This window comes from Phyllostomus hastatus, unplaced genomic scaffold (genome assembly GCF_019186645.2).
Source record: "Phyllostomus hastatus isolate PE091 unplaced genomic scaffold, TTU_PhHast_1.1 phas_scaffold_129, whole genome shotgun sequence".
Classification (NCBI taxonomy): domain Eukaryota; kingdom Metazoa; phylum Chordata; class Mammalia; order Chiroptera; family Phyllostomidae; genus Phyllostomus; species Phyllostomus hastatus.
Genome location: NW_025334009.1, coordinates 30,005,236 through 30,021,263, shown reverse-complemented (window position 1 = coordinate 30,021,263; position 16,028 = coordinate 30,005,236). Strand labels below are relative to the sequence as shown.

The following is a 16,028-nucleotide window of genomic DNA, read 5'->3' as shown; positions in this document are numbered from 1 at the left end:
CACACGATGATTAATTGATCTACCAAATGAACCATTCTATCAAAATGCTAATAGCACCTCTCAGCCCCCTCATCCAGGGAAGACAAAAGCAGGAGAGAAAGGCAGGCTGAAGAGAGGAGGGTAGTAAGAAAACAAGCAATGTCCCCCATCAGAAGCAAGGCCACCGAGCAAAGGCTGCCCAAGGGCCAGTCTCAGCACCCATGCATCCCCCACCCTCATCCTTAGCAATAATACTCATGGGGTGCAAACTCCTTATTCTCATTCCATCTACCATGCAAAACAATCCTGGGTTCAGTTAGATTTAAATTATATCTTTTAAAAATTTTCTTTATTTCCACAGCTTTTCATCTGTTCTAATTATGATAGTTTCTGAGCAACTAATATTGGTAATAATAGATAATATCAACTGAAAATTATTCCCTGTTGCTCAAGGGCTTAATTACTAAATTTGTGCTATAATATGTCTGTTGGAAAATTTGCTTTGGAGACTAATTCCTTAGGGGATAATTCCTCAGAGGTTACTCTCCTGAATTATTACCCTCTTATGAAACACTTTTTTGAGCCATGCTGGGACTTGGAAGAAGAGGAAGTGAAAATTCTCTTGCCACCTCTCCCAGGCTTTTTGTTAAGCTTCAGGCAGTACCAACAGAGGGATACTGCACAAACAAGCCTCAGCTCCAAGGGTCTGGGCATAAAGAGACCAAATGGAAAGAGACAGCTCAACAGCCTTGGTTTAATTTTAGAGGTGCTACACTTGGTTATGTCAGAGAGACAGTCTCAGGGCACTTTCTGTAACAAACAGATGCTGCACCAGAGGTAAAACGTTCAGCAAAACAGGACTCACAGACCAAAAGGCTCCCCAGGATGTAGCAGTCCAAAATGCAATTCTGGTTAAAAAGAGTTGAGGGCTTGTTACAACAAGAGCCCACGATCACTGCAAATGTGGGTTTCCATGAAAGAAGGCCCTTCTAGACTACGGCCACGGTGCCCAATAGGTCTTGCTCTGGTTATGGACACGCTCTGTGTCTGTGCTGTCTCCTATGGCATCACCAACCACATGTGGATATGGAGCACTTGAAATGTGGCTAGTGCAAATAAAAAAAATGAATATCTAATTTTATTCAATTTAAATTAATTCAAATAAAAAGAAACCCATGTGGCTAGTGGCTCTTGTCTTGGACAATGCAGGAAAAAGCTCAGACCAGGTTTTGGGAAAATGATCTATGCGGTCAGCACAAGAAAAATCTTACATACCTTCTGACCACCTGGAAAAATACTTTTCTCAGTACCCTCCTCACCACCGACACAATTCATTAAGATGTCACTACATCAGAAATCAGGAGAGCACTGCTTCTCAACTTTCTGTCTCCATCAGGGTAACCTGGAGGTGTGGTTAAGCACAGAGTACTAGACTCACTCCCAGAGTTGCTGATTCAGTAGGTCTAAACACTTCAAACAAGTGCCCAGGGGATTCTGATGCTGGTGGTCCAGGGCCAAAACTGAGTAGCACTAGAATGAAAACATGAACATTTAGACCCCAGCCTGCCTCTATCAAACTGGAGCTGTTTTCGTTTGTCACCTTTCTGCTACACTAAAGTGCCTCCTTCTTCAAGGTACATAGCATCCTTCTCAAATATTCTGACACAGTTTGCTTAAAACCTACGACCCTACATGTATGACAGAACGTAAATAAACAAGACAGTCTAAGATGGCTTCTCCACATATTAAATCCACAGTGGAGCACATTTGTTGTAAGTTTCTTGAGTGTGTCTACTAATTACAAGGACCGGATGCTCAGCAAGGCTGAACTCAAATCTGCCAGGACAGTTCACATCTAATACCTGCACTGGCCCTATCTGAGAGCCAACCTGAGGCTTTTTATTAAAAAGACATAATATTGTATTCAGGATCAGGCTGGGGAGGTGATCTCTCTCACCATTCCAACACGGAGTAATGTAACAGTACCAAAAGAACACATGTCATATTAAAGCATTTTGTTTATCATTCACAGGCAATGTGTTGAAAATACCCCTTTCCATATTACCAAAGAAGAGAAGAAACAACTATAAAAGTTCTAGGATAAAAACAGCTTTCTCCGAACATTCACTGGTCTTTATCTTATTACCTGCAAAATCTATTCTAGGATCTGTAATCATTCAGGAGGATATTTTTCTTTGAGGGGTTACTTCTTTCTGTTCTTTTGTCTAATTATACATGAGTCCCTTTAACAGTAAAAGATCATGTTGTCAAAAGTAATTTCTTTGCTCTTCCGAGTAGCCTTCTTTCTGCCTACTCCACTCTCCCATTTTTAATTGAATTTATTGGGGTGACATTGGTTAATAAAATTATATAGGCTTCAGGGGTAAAATTCTATAATATATCATCTATACACTGTACTATGTGTTCCCCACCCCAAGTCAAGTCTCCTTCCATCACCATTTACCCCCCCACCCTTTACCCTTCTCCACCTTCCACAAGCCCCTCTTCCCTCTGGTGACCACCACATGAGGTATTCTGTTGTGTTTTGTTTTGTTTACCCTTCACCTTTTTCACCCAGTCCCCTCCCCCCTCCCCAATTTTCCAAAAGAAAGACTTCAACCAGAATATAGTGTTGTAATAAACTAGGACATGAAGTCTTCAAGTAAAATCAGAATCCCGGACGGTTCATCACTTCCCACACCACTGGCCCTCTGCCCCTCTTCAAATGCCACTGCTGCTCAGTTACTGCCATCACAAGGATTACGAGCGATCATTGGGTCCTGGAAATCTGGTGAGCCAGGTAATGTTTCTTAGCATTTGTAGCGCTCCCAAGTAGTCACACAGTAACCTATGTATATCACCTTATTAGGTTGAGTTATTAATACTGTGTCTGTTTTGCCGGTAGGGAAACTATACCAAAATGAGGCCAGAAGGTTAAAACACAGTCCCAGGGAAACTCAGAGCAAGATTAAATCACTGTGCTCCTCCAGCAACGGTTCTCAACCAGGGGCAGTTTTTCCACTCAAGGGCATTTAGGAATGTCTGAGGACATTTGTGATTGTCATGACTGGGGGGAGGTGGCACAACTGGCATCTAGTAGGCAGAGGCTATGGATGCCACTAAGCACACTATAGTACCCAGGACAGCCCCCCAACAACAAGCTGCCTAGCTCAGAATGTCAATGGTGCTGAGAATGGGAACCCGATTCCCCAGCTTCTCTAACATCACTGTTTTTGCCCTCTAATCAATAGTTAATGAATGGCTCTCTCTACAATGTGATCCCTGTGCAGTACTTACACAGAAACATGCCAGTCAAGTACTATTTTGGCATGCTACACTTTTTAGTCACTTCTAAAATAGAAGATACAATTGGTTCTTTGTATCCATGGATTTCACATCCTCAAATTCAATTAACCATGGATTGAAAATATTTGAGGACTAAATCCTACAAAGTTCCAAAAACCAAAACTTGGATTTGCCATGCACTGAGTTCTACACTGACTCCACAGGAACAGAGTGCTAGGCACACCTTGCTGGAGCCTGTATGCAAATACAGGTTATATGCAAATACGGTACTACCTGGAACAATCCCCCACAGACACTGAGAAAATGAGGAAAGAGAGCAAAGTCCAGCTCCTGTCCTTTCAGGAGAAAACCTGGACGAGACCAGGTCCCTTCGTAGGCAGCCCCCAGGCCTGGAGCTATGGTCCGAGTCTGAGTGCTTGTCTGGATTCTTCAGCTGTCGGCACACTTCGCAGCTGCCTCTTCTCTGCCTTGCTTGTCTCTAAGCAGGTGCATCACTCCAGAGCAGCAGTATGTTTGTGGGAATCTCCAGAGAGCTACAGCCCCTCATTGTCTGTTTTGTTCAGTAAATTGTACTCACCACTGAGCCACGTGAGGCACCAAAGGACACCAGCCTTCCTGGGTGCCCTCTGTCTGAGTCTGGGTAATGGGAGTTATCTGACTAGGGTTCCACAGTATTGAGCTAAGCTGCTTAATCAACCCTCCACCCAGTTTTTCAGCTGAGTACTTTTTTAAAAAATCCCATCCCTCTTTCCCACCCATCCTTATCTCTGCTTAGATTTATATTAATTATGGTTTTTTCTTTAAGGAGTCTAGTTTTAGTTTACACACCAGAAGTTGAAGAGCTCAGAAAGGATGGGGTATCCTCTCCACCTCTCCTTCCTGAACCTCCATACAGACACTGAGGAAGATACATCAAACAGTAAATTTCTCCTTTTGGTCTCAAAAATCTTCAGCATAAATGAAGATCCAAAGCCAACTTTGGCTGTAATGTTCCCAATGCCCACAGCCATTGTCAGAGGGACTGCAAACAGAAGAGGAACTAATGGACATACGACTTCCAGTGACACTGGATAAAATAAAATGGAACGGACAGAGCCACAGGCTTTGCTGGTGCCATTATCTGCCAAACTTGGAATCATCAACTCTCTGGTAAGCTGTTCCCCCTCCTGGAAAAAAGTCATTGATGAAGGAAAGTCGATCCACGAAGGAGTGGGAGGCTGAGAGAGGAAGATGAGCCAGCTGATAACAACATGAAATGGCTACGAGAAAGAAACAGGCCTAGCTCCCGTCTCAGGAAGGGCCCAACAACTACCTCCTCACACATGTGAGTACGTTCCATGCAAACTCATTGAAAATCCTTGTGTTGAGTATTTCTATGCACAGCTTCCATCCCATCACTCCGATCATGGTTTTATCTTCGTAATTGCTGATTCACTGTGTCTATGAATTGAATCAATAAAAGGTTTGAGAACCTTCCATAGACAGGGCACCCCACTACACTGACTCCAAGGAACTGTTGAGACAAGAGCCTCTATGACTCAGTAAAACCAGAGAAACAACGGTGGAGTGTGCCTTTGACTTACCCTGGAGTAGGGGGTGTGAGAGCCTTCAAGCACACTTACATCCTCACGACCCATCAGCTCTGCTGCTTTTCACTACTCACTTCTGCATGTTGGACGACTACCGACTGATCACCAACTGTCAAAGATGAAGAATGAATGAATGCATTAGACCAAAAGACCAATAACTTCAAGCCCCAAACCACTGCTCAAGTGAGTATGTTAAAGTAGGCTGAGTGCCTAACATGGACCCAAACGCATGTAGTGACTCAAACTCAATAAAACTTTATTTCTGGTTTCTGTATACATACTGGACAGGTGAACAGGTGAGTTGATGGAGTGGCCCTCCCTAATCAGTGATCTAGGCACCCAGGCTGAAAAAGTTCTGCGATCTTAAAACCGTAATTTCCAAGCTTGCCCCAGGGGACCTCTGCATTCCAGCCTGCTAGGAGTGTAGAACATGGAGGAACTCACATGGGCACTCTCTCTTGCTGTGATTGTTCCCAGAAGTGGATCACAACACTTTTGCACATTTGTCTACATTCTCTTGGCTAGAACTCAGACACATGATCACAACCAAGCCCATAGGCTGCCAGGCAGCTAGTTAGTCTCTATCATACAATCTTGAGTCTAGCCAACCCGAAGAAGCAACATTAGGTTTAAAGTACAGAGTTCTGGCCCTGGCTGGTGTGGCTCAGTGGATTGAGCACCACCCTGGGAACCAAAGGGTCATTGGTTTGATTCCCAGTCAGGGCACATGCCTGGGTTGTAGGCCAGGTCCCCAGTAGGCAGCATGCCAGAGGCAACCACACATTGATGTTTCTCTCCTTCTCTTTCTCCTTCCCTTCCCCTCTAAAATAAATAAATAAAATCTTAGAAAAATAAAATAAATAAAGTACAGAGCTCTAGGTCAGACACTAGCACAGTTTAGTTACTTAACAACCGAGTCTTTGTTTCCTGATTTTCTTCTATGTAAAATACTGTTTTCCTCATTGACCCAGGAGGTCAATGTGAGACTCAAAAATGAGACATAGCATTCTTCATATTATAACATGCATGCAGAGCACCTGGGCATCTTGATAGAATGCAGATTCTGATTCAAGAGGTCCTGGGTTGGGCCTGACATTCTGCATTTCTAACAAGCTCCCAGAGGATATCAATGCTGTTCCTCAATCACACTTTAAGTAGAACAGAGGTGAAGAATTACAGAATCTGTCTGCAAACCACAAAGTGATTTGCAGGTATGTCTTGTCTCGGCACTGACTGTGCCTGTAAATGAATTCCCAATGAGCCAGCATTTTTAGGACATGTTTGGCCTATGTACCAAGGGGAATTTTACTGAGTCACAGGACCTAGAATTGGAATTTCAGTGGTCACTGCTTTCTACTTATATTTGCCGGACAAGGAAGCAAACTCAGAGAAGTCTATGACGCCTCCCAAATCTCACAATAACTCAGTGCACTGGGACCAGAGTTCACAAGTTTGATATTTTTCTGTAACATAAACTCAACTGACATCAACCTTCTGAAGAAGAAAAGGTCCTTTTTTATTCTTCTTCTAAATCAAGAACAAATACTACTCTGGCCCATACCCAAAAAATTACCAGGAGGTGACATCCACCAGCATGGGTCACCACAGTACCAAATGTCAGCAAGGCAGCACAGGACAGACATCAAGAGCTTTTCAAGCAGATGATCTTCAAAATGTAGTGATCTCCAAACTGACGCCCCACTTGTCCAGAATGTGACTTGAACACAATTTAACTTCTGCATACCTTCTGGCAAGATCAAGAGTTTTTATTTTCAAGACATACAAACTCTGAGTCACTCATATTTGGGAACAATTTGAAAAAGAGAGAACCTGGAGTTCAAACAGAAAGAAAAATAAGAGAATGAGCCAAAGAGGAGCAGTGGTTTCTGTGGTAAATCCTAGGGACCTCAAGATTTTTTATCCCAGGCATGCAAATCATTTTCCATCTCTGAGACCATGGTGAGTCCTAAAAGGTAAAATGTTAGGGTCACAGAAAGAAAAGATAGGAGTCAGAAACTCTTAATTCATAAGTCAAAAAGGCATTGACTTGTCTGGAAATCAAATCAAACTGGGGAAGAAGGCTCTAAGTATGCATGTCATCTCTAATAAAGCACTGTTGAAAGTGTTTTGGTAAAGTTAGGAGGAAGTACTTATTGAACAAGGAATGATAAATGGCAATCAATACTTGCACATCCATTATCAATTTAGGATGGCTAAAATGCTACTAGGATCTTCACTGAATGAGCAATTTGAAACAGTTTAATAAAGGTAAAATGTTGTAAGAATATCTTAAGTTTACTTCTGTGTTCCATCCCCAAACCCTCTTCCACCATAATTTCTTCAGCTCCTCAAAAATTCTCCCATCCTGGCAGTTTTCCAGAACCTACTATAGAACTTTTACCCTGTTTTTGTGCCATGGGGCCTCTGGCAACCTGTTGAAGCCTACAAACCTCCTCAGAATAATGTGTTAAAATGTATAGAGAAAATGTATATGATTACAAAGGACTCCAATTACATGGAAATACTCTTCCATCCACACAGCCTCAGAGGGTCTATGGACCCAATTTAAGGACATCTGATCGGGGAATGACTCTTCCAGGATGGTGAAAGTTCTTTCTTACAGGAATTTTTATGCAGAAAAGTTGAAAAAAAAATCAAAGATGCAAAGTAAAGAATCCTGCTCAGGATCAGTCAGTGAAGAAAAGAAAGAGCTGCACAGAGAAGCCTGACCTTGAACTTCTATCCAAATGCAACACTATTGGTGCTGTGGCTTTAAAATCCTACATTAAGGAATTACTCAGAATTTTTTTGGCTCCAGCCCTGTACACACAGCATATTCTGTGTACTAACGGCAGATGAAGAAAGGCGGCACTGGAGGAGGGGAGGCTGAGATCAGTCCCAGCATGGTCCTCACTCTCTAACCAGGTCTCTGCCATCAACTCTATTCGCTTGGTCACATCAACTCAGCTCTGAGTTGCAAGTCCCTGTCTATCAGATGAGAAGGTTGGGTTAAGCCATCTCTAGGATGTCTTCTACCTCTGAATTATTAGGATTCTAAGACAATGCACAATCATTTCTCTGAGAAGAACTATTAGTGAGATTTCTTTTTGTCCTAGGCTCACAGTATGCAAATACCTCCTAGATGAGAATTTTTCAGAGGCTTCAGGAATACCTTAAGAGAATCACCTAGCCATAGAATTTTAGACTTGGAAGAAATTTTGAGACATGTGCCACCTTACCAATCCCTCCCAGTGACCAGGTAGGAAAACTGAGGCTCAGAAAGGCAAGAAGGTTGATTTGAGGTCACATGACAAGGCAATGTTAATAGAAGCTGTTGTCACTACTACCATCTAGCACCGGCAGCATCTCAGTTTTAGGCATTGGGAGTACAAACCCGCTCATCGGTTCATTTGAAGAGAGACAGAAATAAACCTCAGATAAGCTGACCTGTGGGAGGAGAACTACAGGAGGAAGCAGGTGACTGGGGTGATGACATGCAGCAGCAGCAATGCCCTCTACCTCCGACAGGTCAAAGGTGAGGCTCTCATATACAATGTAACCTCAGTGGCAACAGCACCCACCGCCCTCCAATGTCATGGCTACAAAATCCATTTCAAAGAACAATCAGTGACCAAAAATAAAGAATAACTTTTTCAAAAGAAGGGAATGGATGAATGAACTCTGACTAATAAGGTCAAGAAAACCAAAGTTCAAGATTTTGACTGTTAATGTAATTTTGGAAGGACAACATTAGCTAAGAAAATCTAAAACTTGAAAATTCCTGACACGTATTCTAGGAAGCAACTGATTCACGGTAACTTTGAGCTACCTTCTCTGGACAGCCAGGAAGTAAAGTAACCACTTAAACCGGCATTATCTTTACTAATGCCCTCACCACTACCTCCAGAGAACCTAAGTATCGCATACTGATCAGGTTGAAAAGTCCCATGTGTACATTCCCACAGCCCATGTGTGTAGACTAGTTTTACATCCAAAGAATTAGTAGCTATGAAAGTGCTGGGAATTTTGATCTAATCATGATTTCAACCTCATTCAATTAACCGACAGGTCTGCCACATGCTTTCAAACCCTGTGCTCATTAGTTTACCCGCGGCCTTACCCCCTGGGACGCACACATACAACCAGGGAAGTAACCACACCCATTCCTCAATTCCCCACAACACACATTATTCCTACCTTATATAAATGGTCTGGCTTTCAGAACTTTTTAAAAAAGATTCTCTTTGACTAAGACCTGACACGGCGTTTCAAAATCTCCTAGAATAGAGGCTACACACAGCTGGTTAGCTAGCTCCGTTTTTTCCCCCCCTCTCCTCCAGGAATTCCCAGAGGCAGCAGTGCCATCTACTGGTAGGGAGGGCGCAACTTGTTTTCTGGGAGCCGGTGGGTAACGTGCGCCAAGGACCCGAAAGAACGGCAGCCTGGATTTCTGTCTTTGTGAGCCCTTCTTTTCTAGAGCATATTACAAGCATAACTGATGTTTATAATCTGAGCCATGGAACCTCCACAGGAGACTCGTTCGTGAAAGGTAGGTTTTCTGGAAGCCATCGAAAGCCCCGCCAGGCTAGCCAATAAATGAGGCAACGCTGCGTGGAAATGCCTCAAGGCTCCAAAGGCAAGCAGCAGAGCCTGACTGAATGGAACACTTCCTGGCTCTCCTTTCCCCTCAGTGCTTTTCTATCAGGTGATCTCACCCATGCCCCCACCTGTAGCCGTGTCTTCAGTGTATTTTACAGCATGTGACCCAGGGAAGGAGCTCAGACTCTTCCCAACGTGAAGGCTCTTACAGTCACACAATGTGACACAGATCCTGCTCAGAGGACACCACTGCTTAGGCATGCAGGTCGGGCTCTAATCTCTCTCAGTCGCTCTCCCTCCTCCCCATCCCTGACCCAGGGGACAGAAACAACCACAGGAAATGATTTTGTCGTTGCTTTGAAAGCAACCCGATTGGGCTTTTATTGAATCAGAGAATAAATCCTTGTCCTGGAGGTCACTGAGGTACGCTGCTTCCTCCAAAATGAACTAAGCCTGCCAATCTTCCTGTTTTCCCTTGTGTATCCTAATAAGTGTTTCTCAACCTTTTCAAAACCCCTGCCCCCCTTCCAGGGCTAAACCTAAACACCACATGCCCTCTGTGTAGTTTATGTTAACAAAAGTGACATCTGAAAAATACACAAAAGAATACCTTTCAAAGTATATCACCTACTCCACATTCAGAATTCCTTCCTCTCCCCTGTCACATACCAGCTGAAAAACGGATCACTGACAAGTTTTTAAATTATTCCCACTAATTTGCTTTATGTCCCAATTTATCAGGTGACTACACTTCACCAGGGTCATTTGTTATATTCCCAACAAGCTTTGCAGCAACTTCTCCTACTTTCATTTGCCTCAGAAAACCACCAGAAGTTGATGTGTTGCAGCTGATAAATGTTAGTTCTGATTCCCCCTAATGAATTTAAGTGTTCCCTCCTCGGTTTAACTTGCCAAGTAAATTAATTTCTCAGCATGCGTAGACATTTCACAGGCATGAGGTGTGTCTTAGATGTATGAAAAAATCACATCATTCCCTTAAAAAACAAAACTTTGTATGGGGAAGGTGTTATAAAAGGGCTTTGAAGCAGTATCAAGATTTCTCAGAGAAACCAGGTGAAAAGATTCTTGTCCACCTCATACCAGAGTAAGTTCTGAGTGGATTACAGTGAAACTCCAGCACCCAGTAAATCTCCCTAATGACAGTTAGTTGAACCATTTCTTACTGAGTAGACTACTAGATACATCAGATAAATTAGCTAATTAGTCCACCAGTGGAAAATGAAGTGAACTTTTTGTATTCCATTACAAGGTGCACAGCGTGCCCTTGCAGTGCAGGCCTGGGGAGAAAGAGGAGAGCCAGGCAGGGGATGCCTTGCACACACCCTCCCTTTTTAAAGTATGACTTAAAAAAGACATCCCCACCCCTCCCAGCACACACACACATAGCTTTCGGTACCCAGTCTTCTTTAGACATGCACTTCTCAAAGAATGAAGGAGGTCTGAATAGGTGTAATTTAGACCTTCGCTTCTCTTCTCCTTTCAGCCCATTAACACGCTGAAAGTAATTACTCCCCAGAAAAAACCTCAGTTTACAGAGATTACCACCCCCTACCCCCACCCCCCACCCCCGCCCTAGGCCCCTGTCTTCTTGAAGAAGAATCTCCAGCGATGGTCTGGTCTGCAGTTCACTGCAGGCATTTCCCTCCACACAATTTACCAGTCATCAGTTTCACTGCATCTGTAATTCCTTTTTGTAGCCTCCCATTTAGACCTGCTCTACCAAGACCCAACCGCTTAAAAAAAAAAAAAAAAAATCCGCCTCTTAACGAAGCCCTGGATTCCTGGAGCAGGCTTCAGGCGTTCGATTTCGGTGCAACTCCGGGCTGAGGGCTCGCGGGCAGGTACAGAGAAGCCTTTCATGGGGCGGCACCTGCACTCGGAACGGCGGTCCTGCCCCCAGCTCGCCGGCACAGCTGCGCTAGGAATTCGGCTTCGCGGGCCGCCGCCGGATTAGTTGGGTCCCGCGGCTTGGCCAAAGTGACACTACATTTTTTTCGCTCTCACGTGTGACAGGTCCTAATGCCATTTTCGCCCTGGCCCCGGCCCGGCGCCCGTGATGCCCCCGCTGCACCACCCTCACTCACCCTTTACCTGGGGAGGGGGCCGGTGCGGGCGGGAAACAAAAGCGGAGGACAGACTGCCAGGGGGGCAACTCCCCTCGGGTGGACCCGTCACCGCGGTGAGATGGATGGGGAGTTGCGTTACAAGGTAGGAAGGGGGAAACCGAGGCACGGAGGGGGTGGCTGAGCCCGGGTCCGCATCCTCCCCGAAGCGGGACTGCCCGGGCGGGTGGACCCCAGATCGCCTCCAGTAAGCCCGGCCCTACCCACCCCTCTCGCCAACACCCGGGCGCGGAGAGGCTGGGGGCAGCCCCGCGGCAGCGGTTACCTCGGGAGAAGTGCTCCAGCTCCCTCCGACGGCTCTGGAGAAAGCCCCGCCGCACGCGCACGCGCACTCGCGTTCTCGCGCCTTCACTCCCCCGCGCGCGCCCCTCAGACCAAGCCCTGTCCGTCATCTTCTGCAAGAGCCAATCAGGTAACGCGGGAGGCCCAGCGCCGGTCACGTGGTAGGTAAGCCAATCACCAAATTGCCCTCGGCAGCACCCTCTCCGATGTCCCTGGAGGTTCAGTTGCTACCCTGTGGAGCGGGTGCGACGTGTGCCCAAAGGCCTGAGTCTCTGTTTTCCTGGGGCTGACTGGGGCTCCAATGGGTATCTGAGATGCTAAATAGTCATTGCTTGCGTGTCTTGTTAAAAGGAGCATTCTGATCCAGTAAGTCTGGGTTGGGGACCCCAGATTATTCTGTGCTAACAGCTCCAGGTGGTGATGATGATGCTCCTGATCTGAGATCTACCCTTTAAGCAGCAAGATTTTAAGGGCATCTGTCAGAAAATGATGGTGGGAACCCCTGCTCCCTGTTATCTAAAACTTTCAAGACCTTTCCTTTTCCTACCTTCACTGACAGAATGCATTCCAGTGACTGACTAAATATGGGGTGCCCTGGCCACGGCTCTTAGTTTGGGCACCGGCTGAGGGAAGGTGTGCTTAATTTCCACATTACCCACCCTTGGTCTCTGGGGCAGAAACCTGTGCCAGTGTGATGGTTGGAGTATGGAAACCAGAAGTGGGGCCTACGTATTCTTTCTACAGAACATTAGGTCACCCTAAAGCATGGGGCACATGCATCTGAGTGCCATTGTGCTCTACCCTTGGCCAGAGAGAGGCAAGATAAGTAGTTTCTGGAAACTTACAGTCTTTTGTAGAACTACACAGGCAAACTCGGGACAAGGCATATAGAAAACACATGCAGAAAGCTAATGGTCTCAGCATCTTGGATAATTCAGGCATAAGCCAGAGAAGCTGTAAAATACCCTATTTTAGGAGTCTCAAAAATTGCCCAGATATCTCGTTAGTATTTCCAGAGTCTGGAAGTGAGGAAGCCCAGTGTCTCTGCCATCTCTCAAATTTGACCTAAACTAAGTATTTTCAGACTGGCCAGCCAGATTCTTTGTTGTTCAGCATAATCAAGCTCTTGTTACCCCCAATAGTGTGCTGAAGTGATTCAAAGGTCTAAGTGCCAAACACCCCAAAGCCTTCTTCCCCCAGCTCTTCAGACCAGGTGACATGACGCTGCTTCTAGCAGTTTGCTCTTGCTGCGTGTGAATGTGATCACACTGCCACTTAGATTAAACTGCACCCTTTCAGTGTGTCTTGGGCCTCTCTGTCTTACCAGCTCCAGAAGTGAAGCCCACCCAGCAATTGTAGACATTGTTCATTACATTTCTGTCAGAGGTGGCATAGCACAAAATTCAGAGTTTCGGGGAACACATCGCATGGGGCACCACAGTGGTGCTGGCTGTATAACAAGCATAAAGAAATGTCTACTCAGGAAAACTATGGCCCTGGCCAGGTAGCTCACTTAGTTGGAGCATGGTCCCATTCACCAAAAGGTTGCAAGTTTGATTCCCAGTCATGGCACATATATAGGTTGTGGTTCGATCACCTGTTGGGGCACATGTGGGAGGCAATCAATCAATGTTGATCAATATTTCACTGTTACATCAATGTTTTGCTTTCTCTCCTTCCTCTCTCTCTCTAAATCAACAAACATATCCTTAGGTGAGAATTAAAAAAAGAAAAACATGTTTGATGAACAAAGACTTGATGGGGGAGTGAACATACAATAGAACGTCCAGATGATGTGTTATAGAACAGTGCACCTGAAATCCATACAATTTTGTTAACCAGTGTCAACCCAATAAAATCAATAAAAATGGAGAAAAATATTTGCAAGTCTCAAAGAAAGTTGCTTTTGCTGTCATTAAACCAGTGGTTCTCCAGCCGGACTGCACAGGAAAGCTTTTAAGGAAAGAGATTTTGGGGTCCTTTGCCCAGATATTCCAATTGGGGTGACAAGTGGGGCCTGGGCAACTACAGGTTTAAAACATTGCTCAGGTGATTTGCAGGCAGCTATGCCGAGAGCACCTGCATCAGCTGCCAGGCCAATGGACTCATTCTTCAACAAGAGAGAGCCAACTCTGTGACCCAAATCACTAATCACATAAAGATTCTGAAAACAGAGGAAAGTGTCCACATAATTTGTGAGAACAGATTTTTCTAAAGGCCACAAATAATGCATAGGTAAAAAATGCTCCAAAAACTATTCAGTGGAACAAACTGAAAAATTGAAAAGCCAGGTCCATGACTAGGTGTAATTCCAGTTGATTGAATAAATGCTGCAAAAAGAACCTGTTACCTTTTGTTAACCATAACAAACTAATCAACTCTCTGATTATTTCATCACTGGCTTTACACCCTTGTTAACGAAAAGCCAATTTCTGTTTGTGTATCATAGAGTTATTCTCTATTAACCAAAGTGTGTAACAAAATCACCTGGAGTACTTGTTAAAATGCAGATTCCCAGCTGCCCTGCCTATACCCCCAGCCCCTACAACCTCATCTAGCCTCACTCCTGTAAAAATTTCCAAGCCAATACTGGTTAAATTTGAGTTCAAGATGTACCTTGTGATACAGAACATCTAGATACTAACGGCAAAATCTCACATAAAATAGCTGTGTTATTAGTTTAGTTTGCCGTGCTCCCTAAAGAAAGGAGGGGAAGGTCTCAATCCTCTTTGGAGTAGTTTTATCAAATTCCGTTATTCTTCGAAATAAAGTGATCAGTGTCTGGATCTTGGAAAGCTGTTGTCACTCAGAGGTTTTCTGTGGAGTGACATTTGCCATAGTGGGGTGTGACCTAGTTCTTCACTGAATTAGTGGGGCCCCCTCAGAACGCCCCACCAACAATAGCTCAAGAGTGACTTTATTTGCCACATCAGAAACATGGAAGCCCAACATGTGAGCCCAAAAACTAGCTTTCTTCCTGCTCTGACACTTTTTAAAAATATATTTCACAGCATTTACATGGGGGAGAAATTTTTCTCACCTTGTAAACTTGTAGCTTTATCTCCTGGGTAAAATAAGGACAGTGTGCAGTGATATTTAACTAGCATGAGTAATTTAAATTTTTAACTAGAAGGAAAGCATTTTTGTTTCTCTTTGAGAGTGTCATTGTTACAGAAAGAGGCAACAAGAAACAAAGAGATTCTTGCTTGAGGAACTTGAAAAAGAACATCCAGGCTGGTATTCAGTTTTTGTTTTTCAGACTGCTCGCTTACATATGTAACCTGGCTATCCTGTCTCAGGAAATGGGTATGCTAGTATGTGATAAAAATCATGAGGTAGTTTAAGTAGTCCCTGCCCCCCTCAGGCCCCATTACCTCCTAGAAATTCCTTAACAAGATTAGGTATATGTGAAAAGAAAAGAGAGATGAGATATAAACTCTGAGTCTCCAGAAATTCACCCATTGCTCAAGTACAATCAGAACCCCCATAGACTGCTTTATAATTGCTAAAGTATGTTTTTATCCCTCTACCAATAATAGCTTCTCTAAACTTAATTGATTCCATTCATAAAGACCCACAGATTACCTAAGATTCTAGTCATCATCTGTCATATAAATCCAGCCAGGATGAACATTTTAAATCTATGTATCTGTGTTTTAATAACTGGTACCTTCTTTTCCACTTAACTGTAACTCTGTACCAATTTGTTCTAACACATTGGACATTTTTAGGTATGTTTTTATTCCTTATATCCTTTATATTGTCTGTAAAGAACACAAACAATCTTTTTATTTTATGATACATCAGGCTTTCAATGTATATATAACAATATTATATGCTCCTCTACACCTCCCTGACTTAAGAAATAAAACATTATTAATAGACTCAAAGTCTCCATGTACCCCTTCCAACAATTTGATTTTTTTTAGATGGAGATATCACACTTGGCAAACTTAGCCACAAGACAGATAATAGTTTATGGAAGGAAACACCATATTGTATGCATATAACAGAAAACATAAATGTAAATGAGGAAAATTCTTACCAAATAAAATGTTTGGAAGTTCTAAACTGATATAAGAAAAAGATAACAGAACTGGAAATTCCATGTGGTCCAACTTTGGTGCAG

The 16,028-nt window shown here is 43.9% G+C and overlaps 1 protein-coding gene across 2 annotated transcripts in view; it reads right to left on the bottom strand.

Moving 5' to 3' along the window:
- Positions 1-11,996, bottom strand: part of TMEM108 (transmembrane protein 108) — a 291,561-nt gene extending 279,565 nt beyond the window's left edge. For both annotated transcript variants that reach the window (XM_045857052.1, XM_045857051.1), the window contains exons 1-2: positions 11,883-11,996; positions 4,869-4,983 (exon numbers count right to left, since the gene is read on the bottom strand). The gene's annotated coding sequence lies outside the window, so the exon portion shown is untranslated. The remainder of the gene's footprint in view (positions 1-4,868; positions 4,984-11,882) is intronic.
- Positions 11,997-16,028: the final 4,032 nt, after the last annotated feature.